Source organism: Phyllobates terribilis, unplaced genomic scaffold (assembly GCF_046119375.1).
Source record: "Phyllobates terribilis strain yellow unplaced genomic scaffold, ASM4611937v1 Scaffold_4__5_contigs__length_816908805, whole genome shotgun sequence".
Lineage (NCBI taxonomy): Eukaryota > Metazoa > Chordata > Amphibia > Anura > Dendrobatidae > Phyllobates > Phyllobates terribilis.
In genome coordinates this window covers 32,158,986-32,172,423 of record NW_027362764.1, presented here as the reverse complement: position 1 = coordinate 32,172,423, position 13,438 = coordinate 32,158,986, and positions in this window count along the sequence as shown.

Below are 13,438 nucleotides of genomic sequence, written 5' to 3'. Positions count from 1 at the left end.
GTAGAGCTCTGTACTGTAAGAGCGGTCACAATATGGAGCTCTGTACTGTAAGAGCAGTCACACTATAGAGCTCTGTACGGTAAAAGCGGTCACACTATAGAGCTCTGTACTGTAAGAGCGGTCACACTACAGAGCTCTGTACTGTAAGAGCGGTCACACTATTGAGCTCTGTATTGTAAGAGCGTTCACACTATAGAGCTCTGTACTGTAAGAGCGGTCACACTATAGAGCTCTACACTGTAAGAGCGGTCACACTATAGAGCTCTGTACTGTAAGAGCGGTCACACTATAGAGCTCTGTACTGTAAGAGCGGTCACACTATAGAGCTCGGTACTGTAAGAGCGGTCACACTATAGAGCTCTGTACTGTAAGAGCGGTCACACTATAGAGCTCTGTACTGTAAGAGCGGTCACACTATAGAGCTCTGTACTGTAAGAGCGGTCACACTATAGAGCTCTGTACTGGAAGAGCGGTCACACTATGGAGATCTGTACTGTAAGAGCGGTCACACTATGGAGCTCTGTACTGTAAGAGCGGTCACACTATAGAGCTCTGTACTGTAAGAGCGGTCACACTATAGAGCTCTGTACTGTAAGAGCGGTCACACTATAGAGCTCTGTACTGTAAGAGCGGTCACACTATGGAGCTCTGTACTGTAAGGGCGGTCACACTATAGAGCTCTGTACTGTAAGAGCGGTCACACTATAAAGCTCTGTACTGTAAGAGCGGTCACACTATAGAGCTCTGTACTGTAAGAGCGGTCACACTATGGAGCCCTGTACTCTAAGAGCGGTCACACTATGGAGATCTGTACTGTAAGAGCGATCACACTATGGAGCTCTGTACTGTAAGAACGGTTACACTATAGAGCTCTGTACTGTAAGAGCGGTCACACTATAGAGCTCTGTACTGTAAGAGCGGTCACACTATAGAGCTCTGTACTGTAAGAGCGGTCACACTATGGAGCCCTGTACTGTAAGAGCGGTCACACTATGGAGCCCTGTTCTGTAAAAGCGGTCACACTATAGAGCTCTGTACTGTAAGAGCGGTCACACTATGGAGCTCTGTACTATAAGAGCAGTCACACTATGGAGCTCTGTACTGTAAGAGCGGTCACACTATGGAGCTCTGTACTGTAAGAGCAGTCACACTATGGAGCTCTGTACTGTAAGAGCGGTCACACTATGAAGCTCTGTACTGTAAGAGCCGTCAAACTATAGAGCTTTGTACTGTAAGAGCGGTCACACTGTAGAGCTCTGTACTGTAAGAGCGGTCACACTATGGAGCTCTGTACTGTAAGAGCAGTCACACTATGGAGCTCTGTACTGTAAGAGTGGTCACACCATAGAGCTCTGTATTGTAAGAGCGGTCACACTATAGAGCCCAGTACTGTAAGAGCGGTCACACTATAGAGCTCTGTACTGTAAGAGCGGTCACACTATGGAGCTCTGTACTGTAAGAGCGGTCATACTATAGAGCTCTGTACTGTAAGAGCGGTCACACTATAGAGCTCTGTACTGTAAGAGCGGTCACACTATAGAGCTCTGTGCTGTAAGAACGGTCACACTCTAGATTTCTGTACTGTAAGAGCCGTCACACTCTAGAGCTCTGTACTGTAAGAGCGTTCACACTGTAGAGCTCTGTACTGTAAGAGCGGTCACAATATGGAGCTCTGTACTGTAAGAGCAGTCACACTATAGAGCTCTGTACGGTAAAAGCGGTCACACTATAGAGCTCTGTACTGTAAGAGCAGTCACACTACAGAGCTCTGTACTGTAAGAGCGGTCACACTATTGAGCTCTGTATTGTAAGAGCGTTCACACTATAGAGCTCTGTACTGTAAGAGCGGTCACACTATAGAGCTCTACACTGTAAGAGCGGTCACACTATAGAGCTCTGTACTGTAAGAGCGGTCACACTATAGAGCTCTGTACTGTAAGAGCGGTCACACTATAGAGCTCTGTACTGTAAGAGCGGTCACACTATAGAGCTCTGTACTGTAAGAGCGGTCACACTATAGAGCTCTGTACTGTAAGAGCGGTCACACTATAGAGCTCTGTACTGTAAGAGCGGTCACACTATAGAGCTCTGTACTGGAAGAGCGGTCACACTATGGAGATCTGTACTGTAAGAGCGGTCACACTATGGAGCTCTGTACTGTAAGAGCGGTCACACTATAGAGCTCTGTACTGTAAGAGCGGTCACACTATAGAGCTCTGTACTGTAAGAGCGGTCACACTATAGAGCTCTGTACTGTAAGAGCGGTCACACTATGGAGCTCTGTACTGTAAGGGCGGTCACACTATAGAGCTCTGTACTGTAAGAGCGGTCACACTATAAAGCTCTGTACTGTAAGAGCGGTCACACTATAGAGCTCTGTACTGTAAGAGCGGTCAAACTATGGAGCCCTGTACTCTAAGAGCGGTCACACTATGGAGATCTGTACTGTAAGAGCGATCACACTATGGAGCTCTGTACTGTAAGAACGGTTACACTATAGAGCTCTGTACTGTAAGAGCGGTCACACTATAGAGCTCTGTACTGTAAGAGCGGTCACACTATGGAGCCCTGTACTGTAAGAGCGGTCAAATTATGGAGCCCTGTTCTGTAAAAGCGGTCACACTATAGAGCTCTGTACTGTAAGAGCGGTCACACTATGGAGCTCTGTACTATAAGAGCAGTCCACTATGGAGCTCTGTACTGTAAGAGCGGTCACACTATGGAGCTCTGTACTGTAAGAGCAGTCACACTATGGAGCTCTGTACTGTAAGAGCGGTCACACTATGGAGCTCTGTACTGTAAGAGCGGTCAAACTATAGAGCTTTGTACTGTAAGAGCAGTCACACTATGGAGCTCTGTACTGTAAGAGCGGTCACACTGTAGAGCTCTGTACTGTAAGAGCGGTCACACTATGGAGCTCTGTACTGTAAGAGCAGTCACACTATGGAGCTCTGTACTGTAAGAGCGGTGACACTACAGAGCTCTGTATTACATAGTAACATAGTGTACTGTAAGAGCGGTCACACTATGGAGCTCTATACTGTAAGAGCGGTCACACTATAGAGCTGTGTACTGTAAGAGCGGTCACACTATAGAGCTCTGTACTGTAAGAGGGGTCACACTATAGAGCTGTGTACTGTAAGAGCCGTCACACTATGGAGCTCTGTACTGTAAGAACGGTCACACTATAGAGCTCTGTCCTGTAAGAGCGGTCACACTATGGAGCTCTGTACTGTAAGAGCGGTCACACTCTAGAGCGCTGTACTGTAAGAGCGGTCACACTATAGAGCTCTGTACTGTAAGAGCGGTCGCACTATAGAGCTCTGTACTGTAAGAGCGGTCACACTATAGAGCTCTGTAGTGTAAGAGCGGTCACAATATAGAGCTCTGTCGTGTAAGAGCGGTCACACTATGGAGCTCCGTACTGTAAGAGCGGTCACACTTTTGAGCTCTGTACCGTAAGAGCGGTCACACTATAGAGCTCTGTTCTGTAAGAGCGGTCACACTATAGAGCTCTGTACTGTAAGAGCGGTCACACTATGGAGCTCTGTACTGTAGGAGCGGTCACACTAGGAGCTCTGTACTGTAAGAGCGGTCACACTATAGAGCTCAGAACTGTAAGAGCGGTCACACTATAGAGCTCTGTACTGTAAGAGCGGTCACACTATAGAGCTCTGTACTGTAAGAGGGGTCACACTATGGAGCTCTGTACTGTAAGAGCGGTCACACTATGGAGCTCTGTACTGTAAGAGCGGTCACACTATAGAGCTCTGTACTGTAAGAGCGGTCACACTATAGAGCTCTGTACTGTAAGGGCGGTCACACTATTGAGCTCTGTACTGTAAGAGCGGTCACACTATAGAGCTCTGTACTGTAAGAGCGGTCACACTATGGAGCTCTGTACTCTAAGAGCGGTCACATTATGGAGCTCTGTACTGTAAGAGCAGTCACACTATAGAGCTCTTTACGGTTAGAGCTGTCACACTATAGAGCTATGTAATGTAAGAGCGGTCACACTATAGAGCTCTGTACTGTAAGAGCAGTCACACTATACAGCTCTGTACAGTAAGAGTGGTCACACTATACAGCTCTGTACTGTAAGAGCGGTCACACTATAGAGCTCTGTACTGTAAGAGCGGTCACACTGTAGAGCTCTGTACTGTAAGAGCGGTCACACTATAGAGCTCTGTACTGTAAGAGCGGTCACACTTTAGAGCTCTGTACTGTAAGAGCAGTCACACTATAGAGCTCTGTACTGTAAGAGCGGTCACACTATAGAGCTCTGTACTGTAAGAGCGGTCACACTATGGAGCTCTGTACTGTGAGAGCGGTCACACTATAGAGCTCCATACTGTCAGAGCGGTCTCACTATAGAGCTCCGTACTGTAAGAGCGGTCACACTGTAGAGTTCTGTACTGTAAGAGCGGTCACACTATAGAGCTCTGTACTGTAAGAGCGGTTACACTATAGAGCTCTGTACTGTAAGAGCGGTCACACTGTGGAGCTCTGTACTGTAAGAGAGGTTACACTGTGGAGCTCTGTACTGTTAGAGCGGTCACACTATAGAGCTGTGTACTGTAAGAGCGGTCACACTCTGGAGCTCTGTACTGTAAGAGCGGTTACACTCTGGAGCTCTGTACTGTAAGAGCGGTCACACTATGGAGTTCTGTACTGTAAGAGCGATCACACTGTGGAGCTCTGTACTGTAAGAGCGGTCACGCTATAGAGCTCTGTACTGTAAGAACGGTCACACTACGGAGCTCTCTACTGTAAGAGCGGTCACACTATAGAGCTCTGTACTGTAAGAGCGGTCACACTATAGAGCTCTGTACTGTAAGAGCGGTCACACTATAGAGCTCTGTACTGTAAGAGCGGTCACACTACAGAGCTCTGTACTGTAAGAGCGGTCACACTATAGAGCTCTGTACTGAAAGAGCGGTCACACTATAGAGCTCTGTACTCTAAGAGCGGTCACACTATAAAGCTCTGTACTGTAAGATCAGTCACACTATGGAGCTCTGTACTGTAAGAGCGGTCACACTGTGGAGCTCTGTACTGTAAGAGCGGTCACACTATAGAGCTCTGTACTGTAAGAGCGGTCACACTATAGAGCTCTGTACTCTAAGAGCGGTCACACTATAGAGCTCTGTACTGCAAGAGCGATCACACTATAGAGCTCTGTACTGTAATTGCGGTCACACTATAGAGCTCTGTACTGTAAGAGCGGTCACACTATAGAGCTCTGTACTGTAAGAGCGGTCACACTATAGAGCTCTGTACTGTAAGAGCGGTCACACTATAGAGCTCTGTACTGAAAGAGCGGTCACACTATAGAGCTCTGTACTGTAAGAGCAGTCACACTGTGGAGCTCTGTACTGTAAGAGCGATCACACTATGGAGCTCTGTATTGTAAGAGCGGTCACAATATGGAGCTCTGTACTGTAAGAGCAGTCACACTATAGAGCTCTGTACTGTAAGAGCGGTCACACTATAGAGATATGTGCTGTAAGAGCAGTCACACTATAGAGCTCAGTACTGTAAGAGCGGTCGCACTATAGAGCTCTGTACTGTAAGAGCGGTCACACTATGGAGCTCTGTACTGTAAGAGCGGTCACACTATGGAGCTCTGTGCTGTAAGATCGGTCACATTATAGAGCTCTGTGCTGTAAGAGCGGTCACACTAGAGCTCTGTACTGTAAGAGCGGTCCCACTGTAGAGCTCTGTACTGTAAGAGCGGTCACACTATAGAGCTCTGTACTGTAAGAGCGGTCACACTATAGAGCTCTGTACTGTAAGTACATTCACACTATAGAGCTCTGTACTGTAAGAGCGGTCACACTATAGAGCTCTGTAATGTAAGAGCGGTCACACTGTGGAGCTCTGTACTGTAAGAGCGGTCACACTGTGGAGCTCTGTACTGTAAGAGCGGTCACACTATAGAGCTCTGTACTGTAAGAGCGGTCACACTATAGAGCTCTGTACTGTAAGTGCGGTCACACTATAGAGCTGTGTACTGTAAAAGCGGTCACACTATAGAGCTCTGTACTGTAAGAGCGGTCACACTATAGAGCTCTGTACTGTAAGAGCGGTCACACTATGGAGCCCCGTACTGTAAGAGCGGTCACATTATAGAGCTCTGTACTGTAAGAGCGGTCACACTATAGAGCTCTGTACTGTAAGAGGGGTCACACTATAGAGCTCTGTACTGTAAGAGCGGTCACACTATGGAGCTCTGTACTGTAAGAGCGGTCACACTATAGAGCTCTGTAATGTAAGAGCGGTCACACTATAGAGCTCTGTACTGTAAGAGTGGTCACACTACAGAGGTCTGTACTGTAAGAGCGGTCACACTATAGAGCTCTGTACTGTAAGAGCGGTCACACTGTGGAGGTCTGTACTGTAAGAGCGGTCACACTATAGATCTCTGTACTGTAAGAGCGGTCACACTATAGAGCTCTGTACTGTAAGAGCGATCACACTATAGAGCTCTGTACTGTAATTGCGGTCACACTATAGAGCTCTGTACTTTAAGAGCGGACACACTATAGAGCTCTGTACTCTAAGAGCGGTCACACTATGGAGGTCTGTACTGTAAGAGCGGTCACACTATCGAGCTCTGTACTGTACAGTAATTGTGGTCACACTATAGAGCTCTGTACTGTAAGAGCGGTCACACTATGGAGCTCTGTACTGTAAGAGCAATCACACTATAGAGCTCTGTACTGTAAGAACGGTCACACTTTCGAGCTCAGTACTGTAAGAGCGGTCACACTATAGAGCTCTGTTCTGTAAGAGCGGTCACACTATAGAGCTCTGTACTGTAAGAGCGGTCACACTATCGAGCTCTGTACTGTACAGTAATTGTGGTCACACTATAGAGCTCTGTACTGTAAGAGCGGTCACACTATGGAGCTCTGTACTGTAAGAGCGATCACACTATAGAGCTCTGTACTGTAAGAGCGGTCACACTATGGAGGTCTGTACTGTAAGAGCGGTCACACTATAGAGCTCTGTACTGTAAGAGCGGTCACACTATCGAGCTCTGTACTGTAAGAACGGTCACACTATAGAGCTCTGTATTGTAAGCGCGGTCACACTATCGAGCTCTGTACTGTAAGAGCGGTCACACTATAGAGCTCTGTACTGTAATTGCGGTCACACTATAGAGCTCTGTACTGTAAGAGCGGTCACACTGTAGAGTTCTGTACTGTAAGAGCGGTCACACTATAGAGCTCTGTACAGTAAGAGCGGTCACACTATAGAGCTCTGTACTGTAAGAGCGGTCACACTATAGAGCTCTGTACTGTAAGAGCGGTCACACTATAGAGCTCTGTATTGTAATTGCGGTCACACTATAGAGCTCTGTACTGTAAGAGCGGTCACACTATAGAGCTCTGTACTGTAAGAGCGGTCACACTATAGAGTTCTGTACTGTAAGAGCGGTCACACTATAGAGCTCTGTACTGTAAGAGCGATCACACTGTAGAACTCTGTATTGTAAGAGCGATCACACTATAGAGCTCTGTACTGTAAGAGCGGTCACACTGTGGAGCTCTGTACTGTAAGAGCGGTCACACTATAGAGCTCTGTACTGTAAGAGCGGTCAAACTATAGAGCTCTGTACTGTAAGAGAGGTCACACTATGGAGCTCTCTACAGTAAAAGTGGTCACACTGTGGAGCTCTGTACTGTAAGAGCGGTCACACTATAGAGCTCTGTACTGTAAGAGCGGTCACACTATAGAGCTCTGTACTGTAATTGCGGTCACACTATGGAGCTCTGTACTGTAAGAGAGGTCAGACTATAGAGCACTGTACTGTAAGAGCGGTCACACTATAGAGCTCTGTACTGTAAGAGCGATCACACTATAGAGCTCTGTACTGTAAGAGCGGTCACGCTATAGAGCTCTGTACTGTAAGAGCGGTCACACTATAGAGCTCTGTACTGTAAGAGCGGTCACACTATAGAGCTCTGTACTGTAAGAGCGGTCACACTATCGAGCTCTGTACTATAAGAGCAGTCACACTATGGAGCTCTGTACTGTAAGAGCGGTCACACTATAGAGCTCTGTACTGTAAGAGCGATCACACAATAGAGCTCTGTCCTGTAAGAGAGGTCACACTCTAGAGCTCTGTACTGTAAGAGCGGTCACACTATGGAGCTCTGTAGTGTAAGAGCGGTCACACTATAGAGCTCTGTACTGTAAGAGCGGTCACACTATAGAGCTCTGTCCTGTAAGAGCGGTAACACTATAGAGCTCTGTACTGTAAGAGTGGTAACACTATAGAGCTCTGTACTGTAAGAGCGGTCATACTATGGAGCTCTGTACTGTAAGATCGGTCACACTTTAGAGCTCTGTACTGTAAGAGCGGTCACACTATAGAGCTCTATACTGTAAGAGCGGTCACACTATGGAGCTGTGTACTGTAAGAGCGGTCACACTATGGAGCTCTGTACTGTAAGAGGGGTCACACTATGGAGCTCTGTACTGTAAGAGCGGTCACACTATGGAGCTCTGTACTGTAAGTGCGGTCACACTATAGAGCTCTGTACTGTAAGAGCGGTCACGCTATAGAGATCTGTACTGTAAGAGCGGTCACACTATGGAGCTGTGTACTGTAAAAGCGGTCACACTATGGAGCTCTGTACTGTAAGAGCGGTCACACTATGGAGCTCTGTACTGTAAGAGCGGTCACACTATCGAGCTCTGTACTGTAAGAGCGGTCACACTATTGAGCTCTGTACTGTAATTGCGGTCACACTACAGAGCTCTGTACTGTAAGAGCTGTCACACTATAGAGCTCTGTACTGTAAGAGCGGTCACACTATAGAGCTCTGTACTGTAAGATCGGTCACACTATGGAGCTCTGTACTGTAAGAGCGGTCACACTATAGAGCTCTGTACTGTAAGATCGGTCACACTATGGAGCTCTGTACTGTAAGAGCGGTCACACTATAGAGCTCTGTACTGTAAGATCGGTCACACTATGGAGCTCTGCACTGTAAGAACAGTCACACTATAGAGCTCTATACTGTAAGAGCGGTCACACTATAGAGCTCTGTACTGTAAGAGTGGTCACACTATAGAGCTCTGTACTGTAATTGCGGTCACACTATAGAGCTCTGCACTGTAAGAGCGGTCACACTCTAGAGCTCTGTACTGTAAGCGGTCACACTATAGAGCTCTGTACTGTAAGAGCTGTCACACTATAGAGCTCTGTACTGTAAGAGCGGTCACACTATAGAGCTCTGCACTGTAAGAGCGGTCACACTATAGAGCTCTGTACTGTAAGAGCGGTCACACTATAGAGCTCTGTACTATAAGAGCGGTCACACTATGGAGCTCTGTACTGTAAGAGCGGTCACACTATAGAGCTCTGTACTGTAAGAGCGATCACACTATAGAGCTCTGTCCTGTAAGAGCAGTCACACTCTAGAGCTCTGTACTGTAAGAGCGGTCACACTATGGAGCTCTGTAGTGTAAGAGAGGTCACACTATGGAGCTCTGTACTGTAAGAGCGATCACACTATAGAGCTCTGTCCTGTAAGAGCGGTCACACTCTAGAGCTCTGTACTGTAAGAGCGGTCACACTATGGAGCTCTGTACTGTAAGAGCGGTCACACTGTGGAGCTCTGTACTGTAAGAGCGGTAACACTATAGAGCTCTGTACTGTAAGATCGGTCACACTATGGAGCTCTGTACTGTAAGAGCGGTCACACTATGGAGCTCTGTACTGTAAGAGCGGTCACACTATAGAGCTGTGTACTGTAAGAGCGGTCACACTATAGAGCTCTGTACTGTAAGAGCGGTCACACTGTAGAACTCTGTATTGTAAGAGCGATCACACTATGGAGCTCTGTACTGTAAGAGCATTCACACTATAGAGCTCTGTACTGTAAGAGCGTTCACACTATAGAGCTCTGTACTGTAAGAGCGGTCACACTGTAGAACTCTGTATTGTAAGAGCGATCACACTATGGAGCTCTGTACTGTAAGAGCGGTCACACTATGGAGCTCTGTACTGTAAGAGCGGTCACACTATGGAGCTCTATACTGTAAGAGAGGTCACACTATAGAGCTCTGTACTGTAAGAGCGGTCACACTATGGAGCTCTGCACTGTAAGAACAGTCACACTATAGAGCTCTATACTGTAAGAGCGGTCACACTATAGAGCTCTGTACTGTAAGAGTGGTCACACTATAGAGCTCTGTACTGTAATTGCGGTCACACTATAGAGCTCTGCACTGTAAGAGCGGTCACACTATAGAGCTCTGTACTGTAAGAGCGGTCACATTATAGAGCTCTGTACTGTAAGAGCTGTCACACTATAGAGCTCTGTACTGTAAGAGCGGTCACACTATAGAGCTCTGCACTGTAAGAGCGGTCACACTATAGAGCTCTGTACTGTAAGAGCGGTCACACTATAGAGCTCTGTACTGTAAGAGCGGTCACACTATAGAGCTCTGTACTATAAGAGCGGTCACACTATGGAGCTCTGTACTGTAAGAGCGGTCACACTATAGAGCTCTGTACTGTAAGAGCGATCACACTATAGAGCTCTGTCCTGTAAGAGCGGTCACACTCTAGAGCTCTGTACTGTAAGAGCGGTCACACTATGGAGCTCTGTAGTGTAAGAGCAGTCACACTATGGAGCTCTGTACTGTAAGAGCGATCACACTATAGAGCTCTGTACTGTAAGAGCGGTCACACTCTAGAGCTCTGTACTGTAAGAGCGGTCACACTCTAGAGCTCTGTACTGTAAGAGCGGTCACACTATGGAGCTCTGTACTGTAAGAGCGGTCACACTGTGGAGCTCTGTACTGTAAGAGCGGTAACACTATAGAGCTCTGTACTGTAAGATCGGTCACACTATGGAGCTCTGTACTGTAAGATCGGTCACACTATAGAGCTCTGTACTGTAAGAGCGTTCACACTATAGAGCTCTGTACTGTAAGAGCGTTCACACTATAGAGCTCTGTACTGTAAGAGCGGTCACACTGTAGAACTCTGTATTGTAAGAGCTATCACACTATGGAGCTCTGTACTGTAAGAGCGGTCACACTATGGAGCTCTGTACTGTAAGAGCGGTCACACTATGGAGCTCTGTACTGTAAGAGAGGTCACACTATAGAGCTCTGTACTGTAAGAGCGGTCACACTATAGGACTCTGTACTGTAAGAGCGTTCACACTATAGAGCTCTGTACTGTAAGAGCGGTCACACTGTAGAACTCTGTATTGTAAGAGCGATCAAACTATGGAGCTCTGTACTGCAAGAGCGGTCACACTATAGAGCTCTGTACTGTAAGAGCGGTCATACTATAGAGCTCTGTACTGTAAGAGCGGTCACACTGTGGAGCTCTGTACTGTAAGAGCGGTCACACTATAGAGCTCTGTACTGTAAGAGGGGTCACACTATAGTGCTCTGTACTGTAAGAGCGATCACACTATAGAGCTGTGTACTGTAAGAACGGTCACACTATAGAGCTCTGTACTGTAAGAGCAGTCACACTATGGAGCTCTGTACTGTAAGAGCGGTCACACTATCGAGCTCTGTACTGTAAGAGCGGTCACACTATAGAGCTCTGTACTGTAATTGCGGTCACACTATGGAGCTCTGTACTGTAAGAGCGGTCACACTATAGAGCACTGTACTGTAAGAGCGGTCACACTATAGAGCTCTGTACTGTAATAGCGGTCACACTATGGAGCTCTGTACTGTAAGAGCGGTCACACTATAGAGCTCTGTACTGTAATTGCGGTCACACTATGGAGCTCTGTACTGTAAGAGCGGTCACACTATAGAGCTCTGTACTGTAAGAGCGGTCACACTATAGAGCTATGTACTGTAAGAGCGATCACACTATAGAGCTCTGTACTGTAAGATCGGTCACACTATAGAGCTCTGTACTGTAAGAGCGGTCACACTATAGAGCTCTGTACTGTAAGATCGGTCACACTATAGAGCTCTGTACTGTAAGAGCGTTCACACTATAGAGCTCTGTACTGTAAGAGCGCTCACACTATGGAGCTCTGTACTGTAAGAGCAGTCACACTATAGAGCTCTGTACTGTAAGAGCAGTCACACTGTAGAGCTCTGTACTGTAAGAGCGGTCACACTATAGAGCTCTGTAATGTAATTGCGGTCACACTATGGAGCTCTGTACTGTAAGATCGTTCACACTATAGAGCTCTGTACTGTAAGAGCGGTCACACTGTAGAACTCTGTACTGTAAGAGCGATCACACTATAGAACTCTGTACTGTAAGAGCGGTCACACTATAGAGCTCTGTACTGTAATTGCGGTCACACTCTGGAGCTCTGTACTGTAAGAGCAGTCACACTATAGAGCTCTGTACTGTAAGAGCGGTCACACTGTGGAGCTCTGTACTGTAAGAGCGGTTACACTATAGAGCTCTGTACTGTAAGAGCGGTCACACTATAGAGCTCTGTACTGTAAGAGCGATCACACTATAGAGCTCTGTACTGTAAGAGCGGTCACACTATAGAGCTGTGTACTGTAAGAGCAATCACACTATAGAGATCTGTACTGTAAGAGCGGTCACACTATGGAGCTGTGTACTGTAAGAGCGGTCACACTATAGAGCTGTGTACTGTAAGAGCGGTCACACTATAGAGCTCTGTACTGTAAGAGCGGTCACACTGTGGAGCTCTGTACTGTAAGAGCGGTCACACTATAGATCTCTGTACAGTAAGAGCGGTCACACTATGGAGCTCTGCACTGTAAGAGCGGTCACACTATAGAGCACTGTACTGTAAGAGCGGTCACACTATAGAGCTCTGTACTGTAAGAGCGGTCACACTATAGAGCTCTGTACTGTAATTGCGGTCACACTATGGAGCTCTGTACTGTAAGAGCGGTCACACTATAGAGCTCTGTACTGTAAGAGCGGTCACACTATAGAGCTCTGTACTGTAAGAGCGATCACACTATAGAGCTCTGTACTGTAAGATCGGTCACACTATAGAGTTCTGTACTGTAAGATCGGTCACACTATAGAGCTCTGTACTGTAAGGGCGGTCACACTATAGAGCTCTGTACTGTAAGAGAGGTTACACTATAGAGCTCTGTACTGTAAGAGCGCTCACACTATGGAGCTCTGTACTGTAAGAGCAGTCACACTATAGAGCTCTGTACTGTAAGAGCGCTCACACTATGGAGCTCTGTACTGTAAGAGCAGTCACACTATAGAGCTCTGTACTGTAAGAGCGGTCACACTATAGAGCTCTGTACTGTAAGAGCGGTCACACTATTGAGCTCTGTACTGTAAGAGCGGTCACACTATAGAGCTCTGTACTGTAAGAGCGGACACACTATAGAGCTCTGTACTGTAATTGCGGTCACACTATGGAGCTCTGTACTGTAAGAGCAGTCACACTATAGAGCTCTGTACTGTACGAGCGGTCACACTATAGAG